A 12,937-nucleotide genomic window follows, 5' to 3' on the forward strand; every position below is an offset into this window, starting at 1 on the left:
CTGAATAACTCTTTAATGAATAGTGTAATGGAATGAAAAAATAGAGAAGGGGAGATGTTTCCTTTAAATCTTATTTCCCAAAATGTAGTGCAAGCACAGCTAGTAGTAAGTGGGATTATTTTAGGTCGTATGTAGGCTCACCACTAAATGGCATTTGAGTCATTTAGTAAAGGACATTCTTTTCTGTTCTTTTTTGAGCCTTATAATTAAATAAAGGAGAGTATCTCAATTTTTGTGCTAACATCTTTTTATCCCTCTTGTTAACAAAAGGAGAACAGGCTTTAGGCTCAGAACTTCAGAGACAATATTTAGCAAGAATTTTATGGGTTTTTTTGTTGCATTCTATTTGAAATTTCTACTTCTACATATGACAAGTAATGGTTTTCTGTTTATACTAAAGTTTTATTTCATAATATTTAAATAAAGACAATTTAAGTACTATTAAGTAAATCATAATATAGATAGGACATGAATGTGCCAGCAATCATAGAAGTAGTAAGAAAATGACAGATTAAAATTCAGTCACTCCAGGAAGGGACCTAGTAATTTATTTTTTAACTAGCTAGTACTAGATAATGCTAGAGATGTCATTCCTTGCAGTGCATTTTAAGACAGTGCTACCCAGAAGTACAGTGCACAGACTGGCTACATTTAGCATCACCTATAGCATGTTAGAAATGAAACTTCATGGCTCCTATCTCAGACCGACTGATTCAATCTCTGGGGGTGAGGTCTAGGAATCTGTTTTAACAAACTCTCCAAGTGATTTTTACTCATGGTAAAGTTCAAGACCCTTTATTTTAAGAAACACTATAGATTTGTGCATAAAATAATTTCTCTCTAGGTTCACTGATGTGTTTTCATGAAATCTGATTGCCATGTGCCTTCAGAATGTACACTCTCTGAGCTGACGTTTGATTACAAAATTTTACTTTTGTTTTGCATCCAATTTGAATTCTCAAAACAATTTTAATCATGCTTTGAATTTTGGAAAGATAGCTTCACTTAAACATGAAAATCAGATCACTATATTAGAATCTACAATTCAGTTCTTTAGGGAAGAACTTCAGGAGGGGCAAACGCTTGAATTATGACAACAGTAGAGCTGAGCCGATATAAGAGGATCAATACAAGAAGCAAGACTAAATTGTACTGAAAGTTATACTAAAGAAATTTGCATAACTATGAAAGATTTGGGTGTTGCAGCAGTTGTGTCAAGCAGTGGGGGCTATTTTTTATTTCTCTCTACCATTAATCTGCCTACCCTCTGCCCCTTCAAATAATTTATGAAGAAAAAAACATGGCCAACTGGGAGAGAAGGAAAATCAGTAAACGTTCATGTTTAGCCATTCTCACAAACATAAGTTTCGGCCGGGTGCGGCGGCTCACGCCTCTAATCCAAGCACTTTGGGAGGCCGAGGCGGGTGGATCACCTGAGGTCAGGAGTTTGAGACCAGCCTAGCCAACATGGCGAAACCCCTTCTCTACTAAAAATACAGAAATTAGCTGGGCGTGGTGGCAGGCGTCTGTAATCTCAGCTACTCAGGAGGCTGAAGCAGGACAATCATTTGAACCTGGGAGGCAGAGGTTGCAGTGAGCCGTGATCGCACCATTGCACTCTAGCCTGGGAGACAAGAGCAACATTCCATCTCAACAACAACAACAACAAAAAGTTAGTAATGTGTTTCTTCAAAATTGTACCTCCTATCTCCCACACAGCCTAGTTCCCAAACTACCTGTTGCTTTTTCTCTCTCTCCACTGGATCATTTCTTTTCAAACACCCAGATTTCCTTTAAAAACAAAATTTCTTTACTTAACGTATCTATCCTTTTTCATCCTTTTCAAGGAATTTATTCTACACGACCTCTATTTTGTTACCTATTTCTTCGTTTAAAATTTGGTGTCGTGTAATTAATGAATGGGTTGAAAGGAACAAGTGTGCATCTGATGCTTCAAAATCCTCTACTGGAAAGATGTTAATAGACGTTTATCTCATGAGTAAACGCTTCCACAGATAAAGGGGGAGCTTATTACCTTGTCAGGCAATTTATTTCATCTCCAGACAGTACTATCCATACTTTCATACACTGATTTAAAAATTGATTTCCGGCCGTGCACGGTGGCTCACGTCTGTAATCCCAGCACTTTGGGAGGCCGAGGCAGGCAGATCACGAGGTCAGGAGATCGAGACCATCCTGGCCAACATGGTGAAAACCCGTCTCTACTAAAAATACAAAAATCAGCCGGGCGTGGGGGCGTGCGCCTGTAGTCCCAGCTACTTGGGAGGCTGAGGCAGGAGAATCGCTTGAAACCGGGAGGCAGAGGTTGCAGTGAGCTGAGATCGTGCCACTGCAATCCAGCCTGGGCGACAGAGCAAGACTCTTGTCTAAAAAAAAATAAATAAAACAATAAAAAATAAAAATAAAAATTGATTTCCCTGTAGTATATATCAGCTCATTCATCAATCATCCTGATTCCAAACCTTGGAATATTTTACAGGGTAAATCTAATCCCTCTTCTATGACAGCATCTTATATATTTCCAAGGAGCTTTTTTATTTCTGGTGTTTTTTTTTTTCTGCTTCAGAATAATTCCTACTTTCTTCAGTGGTTATTTAAGTGGCATGGTCTATATTCCTCTCAAAGTATGGTAGCCACAACTAAACACGGTGCTCCTACTCAGGTCTTGCCATCACAGTTGGGATATCTGCTCCCTTATCCTTAAATAAAATGCTAAAACACCGTTTTATAGTAGTCACGTCATTGTCAAATTAATATTTAACTACCAGCTAACAAATTCTTCATCTGTACACCTGTGTTGTTTTGCCTTATTTCTCCACTTTTCAAATAGGTAAATTGGATTGTTAGGCCCATCTATAACAATTTGCCTTTATCTCTTTTTTTTTTTTTTTTGAGACAGAGTCTCGCTGTTGCCAGGCTGGAGTGCAGTGGCACGATCTTGGCTCACTGCAACTTTGGCCTCCTGGGTTCAAGTGATTCTCCCACCTCGGCCTCCCGAGTAGCTGGGATTACAGACACGTGCCACCACGCCCAGCTAATTTTTGTATTTTTAGTAGAGACGGGGTTTCACCTTGTTGGCCAGGATGGTCTCAATCTCTTGACCTCATGATCCTCCCTCCTCGGCCTCCCAAAGTGCAAAGTGCTGGGATTACAGGCGTGAGCCACTGTGCTGGCCTATCTCTATTTTTTTTTAATTCATCCCTAGTTCCAGTCATTCAATACATTTTTTATCCCTAAATCTGGAATCTTCCAGCTTGTCATCCACAAATTTGACAAACTTGCTTTTTATAGTTTCATCCAAGTTACTAATTAAAATGTCGATTGTGCTGAGCCATTCAAGCATAAAGTTTGCAAATTACCACAAGCCTTCTTCCCTTCAATTTGACAAAGCTCATCACTATTTAAGTACAATCATTCGTCTAATCACTAATGAATATAATTGGAATATTTTAAAGTATTTCATTTTTTAACATAAAAAATATGGATTCTACAAATTTAGCCTACATGGTCTCTATTTCTGGGCAGTTTTTTAAAGAATTGCCTTGTGTTTTCATCGAAAATGTGTGTTTCAATATAAATCCACTTTTTTTGCTACAAGTACATTCAGTTATTAAAGTGGGGCATGCCTCTTCTCTTAAAATATTAAATGGATATTGCTCAAGTTCTGCTTATAAAATCTGGTGCAAGACACTCTCTGTCCACCAAAATCCCATGATTTAAGGATGCCAACCACATAAAGAAACTCCAAATTCCACATCTGAAAAAAAAAAACTAAGAAAATTAAAGACTACACAAGATAATTTTAAAATACTTATATAATACCCTTAGAGAGACTTGAGAAAGCTATCTTCAAAACTAGAAGAAATTGTTAAAAAATAGAAACAACTAATGATCTAGAAACATTTAAACTATGATTCTCATAATAATAACCCAGAACCCGTCCATTCTTGAAAACTGTCCTTTTTCTCACCAGGACTCCTAGCTTGGGAGTTTGTTAGGGTAGATAACCAGTCCAAGCCTCTAGCTTCCATATCTTCGGTTGATTCCTTTTTGGATGTATTTAGCAACCCTGAGCAAACAGGGAAGCTACCAACAAAATAACTGCAAGTACTTTTTTCATTGCTAGTTTGAAGTCTCCTCCCCTCACTAAACACATGTTGCTGAGCTTTTGCTTTCTCACTTCTTCCTTCCCCCTGTGACTGATGCACTCCTCATCATACTAAGAGACGCTTAGGACTGGCAGGGTGCCCATCACCTTTGTTTCCACCAGTGCCCCTTAGTGGAATGGTACAAAGTCTAAAGGGGCAAGAAAAAAATTTTGTGAAAAATTAACTCTTTCGTGTTTTGGGCACAGCCTGATCACAAACACATGAGATATGTTTTGCATATGCCTCCCAACAAGGTTAAAAGGACTCAAAATTCTGAATTAATTTCGACCCCAGAAGAGAGTTAATAGTTTTAGAATTTTAAGCTCATTAATCTAACTGAATTCATTCTAAGGAATATGGAAGCTAGTACTGGGAGCCTGGTCCCAAGAAAATGTTTTAACTTTAATTATTTTTGAATTAGAAGAAAAAAATGAATATATAAGAATGAACAGTTTAGATTACATATATCTTTATAATAATGCAATTGTAAAAAATAATTTTAATATCTTTTATAGAGGACAGAGCCACAAAAGCATAAGTGCCTATGTCAGAGGTGTTTGAACCAGAGTAACTCCATTTTGAATAGGGGCTGAGTAAAATAGGGCTGAACACTACTGGGCTACATTCCCAGGAGGTTAGGCATTCTTAGTCAGGGTGAGACAGGAGGTTGGCACAAGATACAGGTCATAAAAACCCTACTGATAGAACAGGATGCAGTAAAGAAGCCAGCCAAAACCAAGATGGTGACAAAAGTGGCCTCTGTTCATCTTCACTGCTCATTATATGCTAATTATAATATAATTATAATGCATTAGATTGCTAAGAGATACTCCCACCAGGGCCATGACAGTTTACAAATGCCACAGCAACCTAGGGAAGTTACCTTATATGGTCTAAAAGGGAGAGGAATCCTCAGTTCTGGGAATTGCCCACTCCTTTCCTGGAAAACTCATGAATAATCCACTTCTTATTTAGCATATAATCAAGAAATAACTATAAGTATACTCAATTGAGCAGCCCATGCCACTGCTCTGTCTATACAGTAGCCATTTTTTATTCCTTTACCTTCTTAATAAACTTGCTTTCACTTTATGGACTCACCCCGAATTTTTTTCTTGCACAAAGTTCTAGAACCTCTCTTGGGGTCTGGATAAGGACACCTTTCCAGTAACACCTAGGGCCCATGAATGTCCTAATGCAGCTCTGATTGTGAAATGGCTTACCTGATGGTAGTCTGAAAAGTTTGCTTGAGACTGTAGCCACTGCGAAAGTTGACCTTACAAACTGGGTCATTCTTGTCACACCCAACTAAAACAGAGCAGTCAGGGCACATACCATCGCTCCAAGAATGTAATTCTCTGCAAGCTTGGCTGCTGAGACTGCCTGCTGTAACCTGAAACCAGTTTTATCTAAAGGCTACTGAAACAATCTACTGCACCTCTAAGACTAGTTTTACCCACCACCATCACTCACCAAAGAGCTTGCCAGCTCCCCAAAACCTTACTTGAGCCAATGAACTTTCTAGAGTAGTGGTATGTAATATTTCTCCCTGTTATAAAAGCTCCAACCTTCTCTTTGTTCTTTAGATATACCAAAGACCACCCGGTCTGTGTGTATGCCCCTAATTGCAATTCTTTCTTGCCAAATAAAATATTTTAATTTCAGAGATTCATCTTTATATTTTATCTGACTTTGACAGCACTAATCAGACACAGTACTCCAGTGGTGCTAGGATAGGGGGCAAAGGGCAGGGAAACTGAATAGTGACAAATTGGGCTTGTCCATGTCAGGAAGGACCAGTGACCCACAACACTAGCATGTAGAGGAAAAAGCAAGTAGAAACACAATGAATACTGCAGGTTAAAGGAGTGGCCCTCAGAGCTTGAGCATTCTCACCTTTCCACTTGCCAAGACCCTGAAAAAAGGCTGAGATTCAGAGTTCCCACCAACCCTTTCAGGTTAGAGCCTGGGCCACATTCAATTTAAATTAGAAACATAAATAAATCTGTCTTGTTCCTGAGTGTTATAGGCAAAATCATGCCTGATATATTGACTGGTATGGTCTTTTTTAGTACTACTATTGCTTTAGGTTGTGTATTGACTGGTTGCCCCCAAAATGATCTGCTGAAGTCCTAATCCCCAGAACCTGTGAGTGTGACTTATTAGGAAAGTGGGTTTTTACAAGTGTCATTAAATTAAAGATCTCAAGATGAGACCATCCTGGATTAACTGGGTGTGCCGTAAATCCAGTGACAAGTGTCCTTATAAGAAGAGGGCTGGGCATGGTGGCTCACGCCTGTAATCCCAGCACTTTGGGAGGCCGATGCAGGCAGGTCACTTGAGGCCAGGAGTTTGAGATCAGCCTGGCCAACACGGAGAAACCCCATCTCTACTAAAAATACAAAAATTAGCCAGGTGTGGTGGCAGGCATCTGTAGTCTCAGCTACTCGGGAGGCTGAGGCAGGAGAACTGCTTGAATCCAAGAGGCAGAGGCTGCAGTGAGCTGAGATCACGCCACTGCACTCCAGTCTGGGCAACAGAGTGAGACACTGTCTCAAAAAAAAAAAAAAGAAAAAAGAAAAAAAGGAGAGAAGACACAGACAAAAGAAAAGGCCATGGAAGGCAGAAGCAGAGGTAGGAATGGCACAGCCACATGCCAAAGAATGCCTGGAATCACCCAAAGCTGGAAAAAGCAAAGGCAAAGGACTTTTACCCCTGTAGCCTTCAGAGGGAGTGTGGCCCTGCCAACGCCTTGATTTTGGACTACGGACCTCCTGAACTGTGAGAGAATAAATTTCTATTATTTTAGGCCACCAAGTTTATGGTAATATGTTAATGATAGTCCTAGGACACTAAGATACTTCATTTTTAAAAATATACTTTATTTTTTAGAATAGTTCATGATTTCTTGAAAGATTGAAAAGCTAGTGTAGAAAGTTCCCATATACCCTGCACCCAGTTTCCCCTACTATTAACATCTTCCATGAGTATAGTGTATTTGTTAAAATTAACGAACTAATATTGATAATATAAAAATAAAATCTCAGAACCCTCTAAATTTATCATGCCAAGGGGGAAATTAAGCTCTGGAGACTGAGTCATGAAGCATGTTTGCAATTAGATTATAGATTAACTCTCTTCCTCAGTGTTCTTGTTCTGTAAATGACCAGAAGAGACTAGAGACCAGACCTTTCTCCACTTACAATTACTGATCTTTGTTATAGATTAACTGCCTCCTTTATTGTCCAATACCTAACTCAGACCAGATGGTGCAAAAGACCCCATAACTATTAGATTCTCAATGTGAAATGTTAAATATACCTCTGAAAATAGGTAATTGGAAATCCAAGCTGTTGGAACTCTAAATTACTTTGAACCTTAAAGAAATGTGAGGTTATGGGGCCTGAGTCTTGTGACAGGCAGCTGTAACCTTTCTTGCTCTGATTATAGATTAGCCTTCCTCACCTACATTGTTTTCTAAAATGTTATATATTACTAAAGGGCACCAGGGAAGACCCCTTCCCTCTTCCCTGTTGATCTTTATTATAGATTAACTTCCTCTTATCTTTCTCACAAAAAGGCTTTATGGTTATCACATTGTCTTCAGATGGAATATTAAAAATACTCTCTTAAATTGGAAAGGACATGAAAACAAGCTGTATGGAAAACAAAATGAACTATAACTAATGAAATGTTTATAACTCAAAAACCAGCCTTGTATAGAAAATGTTATATATAATCCTACTCTATTTTCTGCCTATATAAGAACCTTTAATTTCAGAGCCCTGACCCCATTTCTCTGGAGTCTGTGTCTTTTAAATAGCTGTTCCCAGCTTTTCACTTTAATAAACTCTTTATAACTAGATTCTGATCCGTTCGATTGTTTCAGCTTGACATGCCTTTCCTGAAAGAAAAATACCACCTCAACAAATCAGATCATTGTAACTATACATTAAGCCTAACATAGAAAGATGTTGATATTCTGCTAAACTTCCCTAAACTTTGTGAATATGAGTAAAAACTTCTATACTTTGGAACACTGACTTCCATTCTTTAGAATCTGTGCTTCCCAAGAAGCCTGGCTTCAAACTTTGCACTTGAATCAACTCTGTTTAAACTAGATTCTGAGTCAGGCATGGTGGCTCACGCCTGTAGTCCCAACACTTTGGGAGGCTGTGGCAGGCTAATCACTTGAGGTCAGGAGTTTGAGACCAGCCTGGCCAACATGGTAAACCCCATCTCTACTAAAAATACAAAAAAAAAAAAAAAAAAAAGTTAATCAGGCAATCCCAGCTACTGAGTGGCTGAGGCAAGAGAATTGTTTGAACTCGGGAGGCAGAGATTGTAGTGAGCCGAGATCACACCATTGCACTCCAGCCTGGGCAACAGAGCGAGACTTGCCTAATGTCTTTTTTCTGCTCCAAGATCCCATCCAGGATGCTGTTGAGGTGTGGAAAATGATTCCCCAGCCTATGGGGCTTGGGCATGCTGAGTGCTTTTGAAAATTGAATGGCCTCAGAAACAAGGTCCCGTCTAACCTTGTGTTGTTTCCCCAGCCCACTTCACCTCCCAGGACAGGAAGGGACTCTCTCTGGAGTTTCCTCATCTGTTCAAAAAAGTGTCTTACAAAAAAAAAAAATTGCCTTCTATCTGCTTCCTAAAATCTCATTATCTATTGCAGAAAAAAGACAAGAATGCAACCACACCTGGACAGACTTGTTTTTAAGAAGATAATTCCTGCCACTGGAGCTTAAAGAAAATTCCAAAGAAAATCCTTTACAAGTTAATTACTGTTCCCCTGGTCCGTCCATTCTCCCTAATAGTCATTTTCTGCCCCTCAAAGAATTGTCTATATCCCCCAGCGCCTCCCTCCCCTATGAAAAAGGGTATATAAGCCGTACCCCATTGGAAGATTGGGGTAATCCCTTTGTGATTCCACCACATTAATACATTCGTATGCCTTTTCTCCTATTAATCTGCCTTTCATCAATCGATTTTCAGCAAACCTTCAGAGGGCAAAGGGGAAGTTTTCCCCTGGTCTCTATAATACCACATTACATTTGGTTGCCCTGTCTCCTCAAACGTTTGCACTTTTTGACCCATCAATGAAAACACCTTTGCAAATATTATGACAGTGAGAGAATGCTAGCATGACTCATGCCCTCTTACTTGTAGTCTCACAGGCTGGCTGTCTTCTTCACTCATTCCTGGGCATAGACCAAGCTAATCATGGGAAAATGTTAGTATATAGTTTAATTTTGAAACAAGGATCATAATAGTCCTTCCCTAAAACTGATCCCTGCCTTGCTCAAGAGACCAAAGCTGCCTTTGTAAAACTAATGAAAGTTTATGACACTAGGATGGTGGGAGGGATCTGAATTCTGCTAAAATGTAGGCATAGTTTCTACGTTTCCTTACTGCTCAGGAGTGGTCATGTGGCCAGAGGTCACAAGATTTGTGACTTCCCCACTTGCTCCTAAAGATAGTGTCACTATTGTAGAACCTGAGATTGGTCTTTTGAGATGTTTTTCAGATTTTTGCATTCTGGCAACTGACTGATCCCACCCAGACCCGTGACTTATGACTCAACTGGTTCTACTGCTCTCACTCAGAGGCAGACACAGCACACAAGCACCGTTTTCCACACCCCTATGATTTCATTCTCACCCAATCAGCAGCACCCATTCCCTATCCCCCTGCCCACCAAATCATCCATAAAAACCCTAGCCTCTGAGTTCTTCATGAGACTGGTATGAGTAATAACTCCAGCCCTTCCATTTGGCTAGCTCCACGTTAATTAAACTCTTTCTCTACTGCAATACTGCAGTCTCAGTGAAATGGTTTTGTCTGTGCAACTGGCATGAAGAACCCATCAGGGGATTACACGAATTCAATATCCAAGAATTTATTCTAAGGAAATAATCATAGGTGTGTGTAAAGATTAAGCCATGATGATGGTCACTGAGGCATTGCTTAAAAACTATTGAGAAACCAAAAGAGATTTTGCTTTGAGGGTTATATCAATCCTTATTTGCCACTAGAAATTAAAACTGAGAATTCAAGAATATATTAATTAATTTAAAACAGTAATGAAAAATACAGCTTTATGAAACTTCGTTATTTTACATTTTTGCATATCTCTTTGAATGTTTAAAAAAGTAAGTAAATAGAAGAGAACTGGGTTTTCATATCTGCATTCAATCTGTTGCAAAATCACATGTCATGTAGCCTCTGGAAAACACCACTGTTCACCTGTGAGAGTATGAGAGTAATAAATACAATAACGTCTCAGAATTATTATGGAAATAGGTTTGATCTAGCAGACCCCCTGAAAGGTCACAGAGTCTCTAGGTGATATTTTGAGGAATGCTGGTTTATACAACAAAAAGTTTAAAACAACATAAAAATTTCAAATAATCTAAGATATTATAAATGACCCTCAATACTATTAAATAAAGAATAAATACAATTCTTATTAACTAAATCATATTCATATTTTTGTCTTTTTATTCTCTTATTATGCTGGCAGAATTACCCCTTCTCCTGCTAAGAATAATCCTTTGTTTCTGCATTTCTCCTCTAGCTTGTTAGATGACTCTCCCTCTCACTTCACTCCAACCATTCCCTTAGATAGTTTCCTTCTAGAAACACTTAAGCCTGCCGAGATTTTCTCATAAAAAAAAAAAAAAAAACATCCCTTTCTGTCTACTTCTGTCTTTCTCTTTCCTCTTTCCATAAGAGAGAGGATTTTTTCTCCTTTTTACCTCACTGCTTTCTAAATTCACAGTCTAGTGATTAGGTTTCCAGATTTTGTTTTTCTGTAAACTAATTACACATTCTGTTTTGGAATTTGCGTCTTACATATTTCTATGTCATTACATGTAAATTATATTATTTTTTAAACTATTATGTGGTGCTTCATCATATTGATGTACCAATATTTAATCTATTTCCTCTTGATGAACGTTTTAATTTTCCTAACTTTCTGCTATTAGAAAAAATATGAATAGGTATGGTGTATATATTATTATGTTATTCATTTATATGTAAATGAATTTATATAAAATATAAATTTCAATTAATTTATATAATTTTCAAAAAAATTTTACTTTAAGTTCTGGGATACATGTGCAGAATGTGCAGGTTTGTTACATAGGTATACATGTGCCATGGTGGTTTTCTGCACCTATCAACCCGTCATCTAGATTTTAAGCCCCACATGCATTAAGTATTTGTTCTAACACTTTCCCTCCCCTTGCCTTCCACCCCGACAGACCCTGTTGTGTGATGTTCCCCTCCCTGTGTCTGACTTCAAACTATACTACAAGGCTACAGTAACCAAAACAGCATGGTACTGGTGCCAAAACAGATATGTAGACCAATGCAACAGAACAGAGCCCTCAGAAATAACACCACACATCTACAACCACCCAATCTTTGACAAACCTGACAAAAACAAGAAATGGGGAAAGGATTCCCTATTTAATAAATGGTGCTGGAAAAACTGGCTAGCCATATGCAGAAAACAGAAACTGGACCCCTTCCTTACACCTTATACAAAGATTAACTCAAGATGGATTAAAGACTTAAATGTAAAACCCCAAACCATAAAAACCCTAGAAGAAAACCTAGGCAATAACATCCAGAACATAGTGTAAATTTTATATATATGTGCATACTTATTATTATTATTATTATTATTATTATTTTTGAGACAGGGTTTTGCTCTTGTTGCCCAGGCTGGCGTGCAATGGCACGATCTTGGCTCACTGCAACCTTCGCCTCCCAGGTTCAAGCAATTCTCCTGTTTCAGCCTCCTGAGTAGCTGGGATTACAGGCATGTGCCACCACACCCAGCCAATTTTTTGTATTTTTCGTAGAGACGGGGTTTCACCGTGTTGGCCAAGCTGGTCTCAAACTCCTGACCTCAGGTGATTCACCCACCTTGGCCTCCCAAAGTACTGGGATTACAGGCATGAGCCACCATGCCCAGCCCATACTTTTTAAGTATTACGGCACAGGTCTAGAAATTGAACTACTGGGATCAAAGATTATAAACATTTTAAATGTTAGTGAATATTGGCAAATTCTCTCCTAAGGGTTGGTATCAATTTACATTCCCACCAATAACTTAATTATGGCCGGACTTCTTGAGAGAGCTGTCTATAGCAATTCTCACTTTTACACTTCCTCAGTCACTCGATTCACTCCTCAGTCCATTTAATCTGGCTTCTGTCTGAACCACTCCACTGAAATTGCTCTTCCCAAAAGTGATTAATACACCCTCCTAGTTTCTAAATCCAGGGGAAGCTTTTCAGTCCTCTTCCTATGTGATGTGGCTGAGTGCCCTCTCCTTTTCTAATGGTTCTCTTCCCTTTTGTGACACCAGACATTCCTGCTTTTCCTCCTATGTCTTGGTCTTCTGGTTAGGGGCTTTAGGTGTTTATTCTTCTTACTCAGATTCGGTCTGGGCCTCACCTTCTTAATCCAAACCCTTTCCTGGATCTACCTGATTCCCCTGTGTGGTCTTATTGTCATCTAGACATCAGTACTCCCAAAGACAGCCCTTTCTCCTAAACCTGAGATTCACTTCATACCAGACCTGCCAATTGGCATGCTCCACAGCAATCTCCACATTCCAAAGCTGACCTTTTCATTCCTCACTGCAACATACATCCCAAACTTGATTTCCTTCTTATGTTTCCTTTCTCAGCAAATAATACCCCCATCTGTCCAGATGAACTTCAATCTTCTGTCCCTCACTTCCT

The sequence above is a fragment of the Symphalangus syndactylus genome, chromosome 7 (assembly GCF_028878055.3).
Source record: "Symphalangus syndactylus isolate Jambi chromosome 7, NHGRI_mSymSyn1-v2.1_pri, whole genome shotgun sequence".
Classification (NCBI taxonomy): Eukaryota; Metazoa; Chordata; class Mammalia; order Primates; family Hylobatidae; genus Symphalangus; species Symphalangus syndactylus.